Below are 12,841 nucleotides of genomic sequence, written 5' to 3' on the forward strand. Positions count from 1 at the left end.
TGGCAGCAGCACTCGCGGTTTTAATGTCACACCTCCTGCACTTTGGTAAGCCCAAGAAGCAAAAGAGTTTCTTGGAGTAAAGCAGCGAAGACCTACGGCCTGTCAGCTATTTACTGCTGCTGGCCCCGTCCCCCTGCCAAGTCGCTGTGCACCCCACAGCAGCCAGCGGCAGATGGCTGGTACAGTAGCTCGTAGCATTTGGGACCAAGGAAGCTAATCCCCCGGCACACAGTAGCCTTTCTGAAATCTGAAAGGAGTTCCCAACATAGGCTCTTTCCAGCTTTTCATGCTATTGAATTTTGGAGGGGAAGAGCGCACTGAGCTAGTCCAGTAGTAACTGATGAGTCCAGTTTTGCCTCTTGCATCAAACTCTGACTCACCCTGCACTGATACCAACTCGCAATTCTCTCTTAATTGGGAAAATCACTAGGATAGTACTCGCTGCCAGAATTCTGGGTCATAAAGTCATTCTCTGACTCAGAAGAAGGTTTACAACAGCTGTGGCAGTGATATGTACTGTAGGTGAGTCATGTTGAACTATTAGCATGAAGAGAAGAGCCTCATAAAGCCGAAACAAATACATAAAGAACTGCACTGACCCATCTAAATTATAATCTTACATTTGTTATTCTATAGCAAAGGACTCGACAATGTTTTATTGCGTACTCAGTTTTCTGGAATGCAAAATTTAAAAACAAAGTTACTGAGATGCCTCTCATCACATGAATCCCAAACAGCCTTTTAATTCCGAGGATAAAACTTTAGCTGATATAAATTTCCTGGCAGGCATTAAATTTGTGGAGGCATACTGGTTTTAAACAGCTCAGAATCTGATTCCAGATTCATGGGACGAAAACCCATGTTTATGGATTATGTAACAGTGAATGCAGATATGTCTCAAGTGCAGCACGCAACGTATCTGGCGGCATATAACAAAATATTCAGTGAATATTCAGAAGGAAAATAACGCCCTGTTTAATTTAAATTACAGGAAAAAATTAGATAGATAAACACCGTCAGGTTTTCCAATGAAGGATTCCATTAAATAAAATTAGTGAGAAAATATATGAAATACGAAGTAACTGAAACCAATTACTGACTTTTGGTGAATGGATACTGAGGTAGTTTCACTGATTTTACAGGCCCACCATTGTCTGAACATTGAATCCTTTGCCTGTGGAGTAAGCCAGCTAATGCCACAAGTCATACCCAACAGTATTGATGCCAGAGCGCTCAGAAAAGCCTGGTCTCCAGCGTGTGACGTGTGTGTTTAACAAGTTACAACCTTTTTAGAGAGAACTGATATGAGGAACAACAGGGATACATGGCTATTCCTCAGTACCAAGTAATCACTGGAGGGGGGGGGAGAGGGGAGGGGGAAGAAAGAGGGGAAAGCGTAGTGCGGTCTTTGAAATCCTTTGCTGCCTTTTATCACATCAGGACAGGAGTCCCCGTCCGGGTTTGTGTCAGCACCAAACGCGTTACCTGCAGGCAGCACGGCGCGATGAGGGCCAGCGCGGCGAAAATGGCCGAGTGCTGAGGGGACACCTGCCCGCTCCTGCCGGGGGCCTGGCGCCGTGACAGGGGCGGGGGGGGGGGGGGGGCACCGTGACAGGAACGAGCCCCCTCCCGCCGCCCCCCACCCGCGGCTCTGAGGGCACGCGTGGGCTGCCGGCGGCGGGGGGGCCGTGGCCTCACTGCGGCAGCCGCTCGGCGGGGAGCTGCGGGCCGCCCCCCCGAGCTCCCCCCGCCGCCGGTTCCATTCATGCTTTCTCCTGCCTTCGCCATCTCCCTCGCCGAGCGAGGGGAGAAGACGGGAGCGCGCGTGGGCGGCCGCTGCCAGGCTCCCTGTCAGTCACACCGCCGCCGCCGCCGCCGCGCTGCGAAGAAGGCGAGCGGGGGAAGAAGGAGGGCGAGCGGCTTGCCCGGGGGGGAAGGGGGGCGGCTGGCGGCGCTGCCCCCAGCCTCACTGCCCCTGCCCGGGGCGGCTGCTGCGGAGCCTGAGGCGGGCGCGGCCCCGCGGAGGGGAGCGGCGGCGTCCTGAGGGGTGGGTGCGCGTGCACGCGGCGGGGTACAGGGGAGGTGTGAGGGGGGAGGGGGGGCGCGGCTCTGAGGAGAGGCGCGAGGCAACTTGCAACGGCCGTTAACGGTCGTAACGGCTCGGGGGGAAGCAGGGGGGGCGGGCTGAGGGCTCCGCCTTCGTGCGCCCCCCGCACCTGGAGGCGGCGGCGGCGGCGGTGGCGGCGGCGAGAAGGGGCAGCAAGGTAAGGCTGAGCCGTGCCGCGCCGCCACAAGGCGGCTGCCGGGTCCCGGGGGGAGGACGGGAGGGAGGTGGGCGAGCGGCGGGGGCCCCGTGGGCAGCCCCCAAGCCCGGCGCCTTCCCGCTGCCTCGGTGCCCTGCCCTCCCCTTCCCTCCGCCGCACCGGGCGGCTGCTCGCACCGCGCTTTATCTCCCCCTCTTCTCCAGTGTGATTTCATGCGCCTCGCAGCCCCGCCGGGGAAGGCGCGGGGAGGCTGCTCGCACACCCCCAGGCACGGTAGCGGCGGCAGCGGCGCGGCTCGGCGCCGCTCTCCTCAGCACTGCAGCCGCTTCCCCTAGCGGGCAGCGCCTGGTGCCGGGGAGCCGCAGGCGGGGGAGCAGCCGGGCTCTGCGTGGGGATCGCGCTGCCGGCACGGAGCAGGACGCGGGCTTCACGCGTGCCCCCCGAGCTCGCAGTTAGGAGCGATTTTTTTCAACTTGACGTGCGGTTTTCTCCTTAATCAGCTGCGTTTTAGCGAGGTGGTGATTCTTGTGTCTGGAAAGATGGGTTTAGTAGGTTTATCCTTTTGGATAACGGTGCTATTCACGGAGTTTATGGGGTTTGGAGCCAGCTCCTCTGTTTGCTACCTGGTTGGTACAAACTTGCAGCTGAGGATGAGACCCTGTGCTGGTTTTGGTGAGGGATTCGGGAGAATTGTGGCCGTGTTGCCCTCTGTTCTTACTTGGTGATGACTGTATGCACTGAGGAAGCAACGTCTGCTTTGCTTTCAGCCTTTTGTCAGGCAGTTTGAGATAACTTGTTGTATAAATGCTGGAGCTAATGGATCAAATTGAAATTTGGGTAGATTCAGAGCTCGCCCTGATTTTAGCACAAGTTTTGTATGTGACGGAGTGCTGAATTTTGCCGTCTGTCATACCTGAAATAGAAATTTTCCCTTTTGCTTTTCCGACACTTGTTTTTCATTTTGCTCCTTTGCAGTAGCGCTTTGGTCAATGGTTTCATTGATACATTTGAATTGTGCTGTATATTTGAAGCAAAGGATAGTTCTGAGGCTCAGTATGCTCCCATTGAGACAGAACAGAATTTAGCCTGTTGACTTGAATGAATAAAATGGATCCTAGAGCTCTTGGTTTACATTTGTGTACGATGAATCCCAGGGATTTCAGTAGGTATGCGCAGGAAGGTGACCACATCATGTTCACCTGTGTAATTCATTGTGCTGTAATTGAATAGGTGTTATTCTTTGTAATATTTTGCTTCTTTTTTTTTTTCTTTTTGTCACCCAGAATTACAGTTGTGTTATATTTGTCAGTTAGCTATAGAGAGTTGTCAACTGGATGTCGTGTGTGTAAAACTGGAAGAACCTCCAGATAGCAAGACCATCCATTTAGTGTGATAAATGTAGAATACAGAACAGGGAAGCAAATCTGAATGGTTGTAGCATGCATCTCGCGAGGCAAATGCTGAAAAGGTAGAAAGCCAACAAGCAGATTAATGCCTTCAGCTTCCAAGTAACTAAAGTTGTTTTAAATGGAAGATCTTTATTCTGTTATGACATGCAGTTCATGACTTAAAGAAAAACAAGAGAATGGGGAAGAGAAGTTATTTATGAGCATTTTTTTTTATGGTGGTGGTAGTTTTTGTGTGTGTGTGTGTTCTTTTTTTTTTGTTGTTTGTTTTTTTTGGGGGGAAGGGTGTCTCCAAATTCCATTATGCAGTAGGATGCTTTCCAGTGTCTGTTTTCTCAGTATCTGGAAAGGCAGATGTTGCTGCAGCAGGGGCAATTACAATGACTTGCAGCACAGGAAGGGGAAAAAATATCTGTTCTGACTCTTTCTGCATAAACCATTGATCAGATACAGAGCTTTAAGTCCCTCAAATAGTCTGAGAAGGTTGGAACTAAGGGTTTGTTTTTTTGGTTGGCCCTGTTTAGGGCTTGTCAACCAAAGAGATGAGATAAGCATCACATATAAACTTGTTTCACTACAGGAGTGAAATTAATGCACAAATTAAAGGAAGTGTTCATTTCCAGAAGAAAAAAACAGCTTGTGTTACAGTCTTTGTTAAAGGATTCTACTTTATTGGTTTGACCTTACAGTTGTCCACAAACCTCACCAAAAAGCAGTTTTCCTAGGTTTCATTGGTTGCTGGATGCTTAACCAAATTGCTCTGTCCTGGGAGATATTGAGTCAAAAAGCAGAAGAAGCAGTGGTGACTCAAGCACTGTAGGATTTTACAGAAGAGATCTTCTCAACTGTAGCTTTTTTTAAAGGTGTATGATAAAATCCCATATTTGCTGAGGTTGCTGAGAACTTTGTTATCACAGGATAAGAAGCAAACTCAGAGAGAACTGCCTAGACCACAGCAAAGTGCAACTGATGTGACCCTAGATTCAAGCTGTGATAGCGTATAGCTTCTGAATTTAAGCTGGTGATGCCAAGAATTTATTTCTATCTTTTAAATATAAAGTGTTTCTACTTTAGAGGATATTTGAGACTTTCTGCAAGTAGAACATGCAAGTGGAGGTGACTTGTGCTAAGGCATCTTTTAGCAAAGCAAGACCAGAGGAGTTGCCTTCCTTCAGGCTCAGCTTTCATACTGGTTTGATAAATAAGTTCAATCTAACACCAAGAAATGACTCAAAAGGGCAAAAAGTAATTTTTTTATTATTTTTTTTTTTTTTAAAGGCTTTTTCCTTTATCTTAGAAATGTTTGGTCATCTGTTTCTTGCAGTCAGGGACTTCATTACATATAGCTGCCAAAGCACTTTGGCCCCTTATTTGTATAGCAAGTGAGCCATGATATATGGAAAAGGCAAGGGGCCCTAATGTCTCAGGAATGTGGCAGGATTTTTTAACCTACTCCGGAGCTCAGGCACAATAATTGTTTTTCTTTTTCCCCCAATCTTTTCATGTTCCTTTAATAGTATAGAACCACCTGAACTAGTTTAGTTCTATGTTCTACTACTATGCATATCAGTATAACAGCTTGTTAGTGCAACCTTCAGCGTTTTTATAACAAAGCTCATGTGGACACAACTGCATGTGTTAACAAGAGTTCTTGGTTTTGACACGATCTCATCCTTCCGGTATAAAAAAAACCTCAAGTTACAGGGAGATCACGATATTCTTTATAGAGCATCAGATAAATACCTTCCAATAAGCCTTGTCAAACACTGCTGTGCAATAAAGCTGTTTAGACTTTTTTTTTTTTTTTTTTTTTTTTTTTTCCCCAGAAGAGTTGTGTATGTGGTGCTGGGTTCACATAGCAAGGAGTGACAGAAAAAATGCTTTCAGGTACACTCATTTGTTTAGGATGATACCTGTCTTCATAAAGCTGTGTGCAAACTTGGGTACTTGCAGATGTGGCAGTGGTTCAGAAAGGTTTTGAAAGCTTCAGTGAAAATAGTGATGGTTGCAATGTGCAGAATGCCCAGCGGTTTTACACACTGTCACGCAGACCTAGCATGCCACCATTCTGACGGAAGTCTGTGTGTAAACACGGCTTCATCAAACTGCATAACCTATGGCACAGATAGTGTTAATTACATTGCTTTCTGAAATCATTCAAATTTTGTAATTCATATTTCACTAGAATTGTTCTTCCACCTGCTCTGTCCACAGATCATGTTTCGTTAAAAGTGCTGAGGAGCACCCAGAACTCTGAAGACAGCAGTTTTGTGCAAGATAAGAATGTTCCTTAAAGAAGCTGATGGAGGATAGAGCTCAAGAGTGCCTGTCATACACTGGCAGCATAAGATGACACCGTAGTCTAGTCTGAAATTGTAAGTCTTGAGAAAGACTTGATGTCTTTCATTTTACAAAAGGTTCTTGTACTGGAGAAACTTAATAGTGGGCTGGAGTCTGCTTTCAGGACCCGCATGGGTGTGTTTGCTTCTTTTCAGTTGTGCTAATGTCAGCATGGAGCAGCTAAATTTTCTTTGGTGGGTCAGGTATTCTCCATATGCAGATTTTAACTGAATCCTTCTCCGTTAGATGAAATGGAGATTATTTACCCAGGTGAGCCTTTGCTTTCTGCTTTGTCTGCAGAACTGCTAGGAAATCTAGGAAATAGATGGTGTAAGCTTTACAGCCTGACTGAATCTACCAAGGGAGTTTCCATTCTGAAGCTGTGTATTCATAAGGAATTGTTTCATTTACAGAAAGCTGTTTGGAACCTGTAGTTACCAACAGTCTTGAAATCATTGATGCCATGAAACATTCACGTGAAATATTTTTCATGATATCCATACCTTTGCGGAGTCTGCTTTTGACTGAGGTTTTTTACTGTATAGAGACCTGTCAGTAGGGACCAGGTTACAAGTCAGGAAGCTAGGACACTGGCAGTATATATTACATGGTTGTAACTACAGTATTAAATATAAAAATTGCACTACACTTGGCAGATATGAGCTTGATACTACAACTGGGGAAAAAAAAATCAATATTAGTAGATACTTTACTGGAATCTACAAGTCCAGTGGACTTTTTTCCATTTCAAAAAGTGGAAGAACCATATCTCAGGCTTCCATTTCCTTTCACCTTCATTACACAGCTCTCTTAAGAAACAGTAAATGCAATAAGCAATCTTGTAAAGTGTGATTCTATTTATAAATAGTCAGTGATCAAATCCTGTCATTTATTCCTGTGTGACCCTGAGAGAAGCAGGAGATAGATGTTTTTCAGTGGGAAATGAAGGAGTAATTTACATATGGAAATTTGCTAACATTATTATACCAAGCTTATTTGCTATGTGTGCATACATTTTAAAGAACTAGGCTGTGAACAAGGAGATGTATAAGCCTAAATAATAAGAATGGCTATTCTGGTAGTTACCTCTGCATAGACAGACTCTTAGATATAAATTGCTATTGCAGAAGTTGGGAAAATTGCCTCTAAACATGGAGGAGGGGAAAAAACAAACAACAAAGTGGGGGAGTGAAGTCCCAAAATTATGCAATTTGAAATGTAACAAAAGCACAAAGACCTTTCAAAGCACATGTGCTTTGATAAAGATAGGTATTTTCACCTGTAAAACCAATGTGAGAAATCGAGGTTAAATGTCCTCTTAAATATCCACACCCTTGCTTGTTCTGTAGCTACGTATAGTGGATAGTGGTAAAATACTTTCTTTTTATGATTTTAACTGTTTATTCAGGTAATGATGCATGCTGTACTACTAGCGCAGCAGAGAAGTGACTCTGGGACGTCTGTTACTCTTTGAAATGCGTGGTTATGAAATCAGGATTAAACCTAAAAATCACAGCCTCCCTAGAACCTGCCAGTTCTTTGTGTCTAGAGATGTATGCCCTTTGCTGAAATTCAAGGGGATATACATAATGATATATCACACCAGTTATCTTTAAGAAATAGATACTGAAAATTGTTGTTGGAATAGCACTAGTCTCTAAACTTATGTCAGTAAAATGTAAAATTATTTGAAATAAATGGTGGAGGAATGAGATGTAGGACACGGCAGACTGTTGATGCACGCAAAGTAACAAACAGGATGCTTGAAGGAAATCTTTAAAACAATTTGTATGAGTTTTGTTAAATATCAGCAAGTATTTTAGATTTTCTATGTGATACGCAAGTTGTAAACAATCAGCTTTTTTGTCAAGCTCCTAAGTATTTGACGTTAGAGTATGAGCACTATGGTACATCAGTTTATAAAATCATTGCAAATGAATGTCAAAGAAGTGTTACAATAGAATATAGCTTAATTCATACGCCAACGCCAAATTTAAAGTTGTGGTAGAAAACTTAAAATTGAAAATGTTTTAGAAAGCAGTATTTTTCTTGGAGGAATATCAGTTGGAATATTATGACTACATTCAGTTATTTCATCTATGCTTCCTTTTGGGTCATTTCTTTTTTCATAACCTAACCGTGTTTTTTTCTGGCATTCTTAGAAGCAGAAACTTGAAATTTTCATTTCCAGAAAGACTCAATTAAAGCTTACAGGGCCTTTTGTGTTTACGAAATCTGTGCATAAGCTGTTTCAGTATTGAAACAATAGCACACTACTTGCTACTTAATGTTACTTAATTAGTTAATGTTTAAACTGTACACAGTTAAATAACTAATGTATAGTTTATTTCTGTGACTTCACCTCTCAGTGCAGGGGGGGGTGCAGCTTAAACAAATTTAGATGATGCAATCATTTGGATGAACGGTTACCTTGCTTTTGGGGGAGGATGAGGGGAGGTGGAATATTTGGCTTACTGCTCTGATACATCTCTCAGCCCATGCTTTGGATACCCTCTTTTTGCCTTTGGCACCCAGACCTCTGTTAGCAGGCCAGCAAGTCCCAGGGTTTAGTATCATTGATCTTTAGCCAAGACCGATCCCCTAGTTTGTGTAGCCAAGCGAATGGAGGTAGACAAGGATCTTCACTCCAGGATTTTCTGTTCTTCTTCCTGGAGGCTGTGCTCTTCAAAACAAAACAGCAAAACCCAACAGTGACACTACAGAATTCGGAGCACTCCTCACAGCGAGATACTTTGTTCTTCATAAGGCCTTGGTTTCCCATAGGTCTCACAATTGTTGTTTTACTTCTCTGAACAGACTGACCTGGCACTTCATGCTCTTGTTTGTCTCCAGACACTTAAACATTTCACACCTCTTAGGAGTACAGCAGAAATATCCCCACATATCTGAGCCTCTGGAGGCTGAGCTTGAAGTTGCTTTTTCTAATCCAGAGCATCAATGTGGTTCTGAGTCAATGGCAAAGGAACTGGGGCCTAATCTTGCACGTGGGTATCTTGTCTTATGTGGAAGGAAAGTTGATGGTCTCCTGAAGAGCTAAAACTTTCAGTTTTTCAAATAATTTGTCATCTCAACACAGAAGCTAGACACGCTTGTAGCCAGTCAGTTGGCAGGACAAAACATCCTTATTGGTCTCCAGAAACTAATCCTGCAAATGCCAAACACCACCTGATGGAAGCCAAAACCAATCCGTTTTACACCATTTCAATTCCAGGTAGTGCTGTTAACAACTTGAGTGTCACAGTTCCCTTGCCTTCTCTCCCTGCCCCCCCTCCCGAACTCCATGCTGTAACCAGTAAGCCTTGCAAGACATTATAAGCCAATAGACATGGAAATTCAGAGCATGTCTTCTATTACAGAATTATCTCAGACATTGCCTCACACACAGGCCTCTTCTGGAGACTTAACCCTTTAAAACCAAGCTAGTTGCGTCTGGTATTTTAAAAGCTTTGGCTTGTGTTTGGTAATTTGCCTTGTTTGCAGTGCAGACTTAGGCAAGCCACAGGACTACTGGTGGCTTTTTGATCTTACTGGTCTTTGCAAAGACCAAGATTACAGATCATGCTACAGATTCCAGACAATCTCTAAAGAAATGTCTTGCCCTCCCAGGTTGTGATGCTTGTGGATTCTTTGTAGAAAGGTGCACTGGAAATCTTAATTCCTGAGGCTGTGATCAGCACTAAACGTGATTTGTGAATTCTTTTTTATACTCAAGTTTGCTATAACATGAGATTTAGTTGCCTGTACACAAGTCTATCCATTCTGCCGCTTTCAAAATGTGGTTTTACTGCATTTTTCCTTAATTCTGCACTCGAAAGTAGCAAATCTAGCAGTTTCTACCCTGAGAAAAACATTTCCTTTTTTTTTTTCCTACAGGTAGTTGCCACTCCCCTTAAGTGGGAAAATGTGTTCTGTTTGTACCACCAGCGATATCACGAGCCTCTAATGGTATCTTAGAGTTTGTTATGAAATGCAAATACTGACATTTTGTAAAGATGCAGAGTTTTTTCAGGTATCACTGTGTGAAACCAAAATTACTGAAAACATAAGCTAAGAATTTTGCATGGGGGGGGGGGGGGGGTCTTTCTTCTGAACTATATCTCTCAGGTGCTGTAGATAAGAAGTATTTTCATAATAGATGACTTGCAGTCTATAAAAGCAGGTCATTCCTATTACTATCTTCTTTCTCTTACTGCCACTTAAATGGCAGGAGGTATTCAGCAGCCAACAGCATTGCATGCTTCTTTAAGTGGAGGTGAATGCTTTGTGGAAGTGAGATGAAGGGAAGGCTCCACTGGAGTATAACCAGCTTTGGATACCTTTGGAAGGCAGGATTGAAAAAGCTGAGGTGGGTTAAACCAGCAGTAATAATTTTTTTGGTTTATTTTTTTGGGGGCCGGATGTTTGCCTGATTTCAGTTCTTAAAGAGAAGTTGTATTTTGTAGCCCTGTTCCCATGCAGATTGATGATTATAAATATTTGGCAAGGGGACTGGGAGAGGAGAGGTTGAGAATTTTTTTTCTTTGGTTGGACTGTTCCTCTCTCCAATACTTGTCTGCTCACTGCTCCTGGCTGGTCTCTGAAGAGTGCCTTGTCACAAGCAGTCCATGGATTGTAGGCCTGACACTTGTCGTGCAGCAGTGGTGACAACACAAACAGCAGAAACCTTGCCATACAGCCACTCTGGAAGGTTATTCTTAAAATTCTGTTCTTGAGTAGTTAACTGCTCGAAAGCTAGGCAGCTAGACTAACCAGGATGCATTCCCAGCGTTCCCAATCATTCATAAGATTCTGAATCTCAGTAGTACTTTGTGCAGGGTGCAGGTGTATGCTCTCATGAAATAATAAAGAAGGCAGATTCCTACAGGCTTGCTAATGGCAGTGAGTCCTCATGGGCTTGAGGTTTAATGTTTCTCCCCTCCTGCAAGATTTAAGAAGCTTGGCACCTTGACTCAGCCTCTCTGAGAGAGTATTTGTTTTGCCAGATACGTTATTTATGCCATTCTCTTGGACACGTGATGCTGCTTTTGAATTTACTGTCAGTTCACTGAATTACTCTCGCCTGTTTGTTTTTTTAATATACTTGTAAATAAAATAAGCCGCTTTTTTTTTTTTTTTTTTTTTTTTTTTTTTTTTTTTTTTCCAGCAGCATCCAGAGACTCTGGGAAAAGGATTCTATTTTATCTGTCAGCCAGTACAGTTTTCTCAAAGTTCTGCAGAACCCTTTTAGTTTTAGGAACAGAGACTTGCTGCTTCCTTCCTGTACCTTGACTTGTTGAGTACAGCTAGACTTGTTTATTTTCTTTTACAGAACATCTTCTATTCACTACTCCAAGAGCATCTGTTCCATCATTTTCTGTCTCAGTAACAGTACATATTACCAGCCTGCAGTTTGGCTGTATCCGTCTCCTTTAGGAGCAAAGCCTCCCTTGCCAGTACAGATCATTGCCACCATTCCATTACGCTGACCAAAACATTTGCTCCTTAAGTTTGAGAATAGCAAGCCAGAGAGGTGGAATAATTTAACTAATTGGCTTGTTTCAGTCCTCTTCTAAACATGGAAATCAGAGCCTGAAAACATTTGTGAGATGAAATCTTGGCACAGACACGATCGTTTCTGTGAAACTGCAGATGTGACTACTTTGTTATGAAACTGTTGGGAGCTTCGTGAATTATTGTAACAAATCCTGTGACTGAAAACCATGTAATGGCTATTTTATTCTGCTGGTGATTGTTTCTGCAATCCAGAGCCCATTTTGAATGGCTGCATAATGGAAATAGTTACAAGTTTCTTTTAGGTTAGAAAGGGGGGGCTTCTCACTCACACATATGATGCCTAACTTGCACTAATACACATGAGGAGTTGGGCTAAAATACACAGAGCATTAGCTCACCCATTATTTATTGTCTTACACCGTGTTTTCAGGTGTTTAAGTGCTCTGTGGTAAATTTATTGCAAGCATGTGTAACATGTTTTATAACATCTCTGACTCCTTAATTACGCATTTTTCCCTGAATTGGTCACTGCCCTTTTTAATTAACTTTCATTTCTTTTGAACTTCCAAGCGTCATGCACAACAGTGTATATCCTGAACTTTTTAGGAAAAAAACATTATCCCTTTGAATTTCCCCATGTGCTCTCTGGTGCTTCAGCTCCTCAAACTCCCGTCTGGGAACACTGTTGTAGATCTTGCGGCTGAATATAGTGCTGGCCATTTGCCATAGTTCTGCATGTTGCCAGTGGGCAGCAGATCACAAATGGAGACTCACTGCTCTAATGTTTTGTAGTGATGCTAGATAATGAGAGAACCAGCAATTAAGCAACAATATGTTTTATTTGCAGCGTATTCTATGCAGCTGAGAACATCAGTTATCACAGTCTGTTATCCTTGAGTGGGTAAGATTACGTTATATTAGTTTGCATTAGATTAAATTGAGAACTGTTTGGTGTTAATCCTGGTATGATTTTAATGTCACATAGAGGCTTTTAAACACAAAAAAAATGTGTCAGTGATAAGATACTGATTCAGGTGTCGTGCTGAATAGAGGAGACCATTACCTGTGTACCTAGAATTTTGGAAAAGATTATTTTCTGCTTGGCAAACTTGCTTAAAAGTCAGGTCCTGCTAACAGTATTTCTGTCTTTACTGTGTTCTGTCACAGCCTACTGGAGTGGATTTATCTGGTGGTCTGGGATTTGTAAAGCCGTATCTGTGAGATTACTGATAATGCTGGGAAGAGAAGGGAGTCCAAAGCTAGCTGGAGTAGCGTCTGCTGTCATTTGGGAATTTGCTTTATGAAGGCATCCTGCTT

At 43.3% G+C, this 12,841-nt stretch overlaps 1 protein-coding gene across 15 annotated transcripts in view; it reads left to right on the forward strand.

Annotated features, from left to right (window-relative positions):
* The first annotated feature begins 1,699 nt into the window (after positions 1-1,699).
* The window catches only part of PTPN5 (protein tyrosine phosphatase non-receptor type 5), an 82,595-nt gene continuing 71,453 nt past the window's right edge, over positions 1,700-12,841 (forward strand). For 3 of the 15 annotated variants that reach the window (XM_068683509.1, XM_068683519.1, XM_068683520.1), the window contains exons 1-2: positions 1,711-2,047; positions 5,885-6,045. The gene's annotated coding sequence lies outside the window, so the exon portion shown is untranslated. Of the gene's footprint in view, positions 2,048-2,105; positions 2,265-2,460; positions 2,716-5,884; positions 6,046-12,406; positions 12,426-12,841 lie in introns of those variants that run through there. The other 12 variants (XM_068683515.1, XM_068683521.1, XM_068683522.1 and 9 more) reach the window with 10 other exon arrangements.

This window comes from Anas acuta, chromosome 5 (assembly GCF_963932015.1).
Source record: "Anas acuta chromosome 5, bAnaAcu1.1, whole genome shotgun sequence".
Classification (NCBI taxonomy): Eukaryota; Metazoa; Chordata; class Aves; order Anseriformes; family Anatidae; genus Anas; species Anas acuta.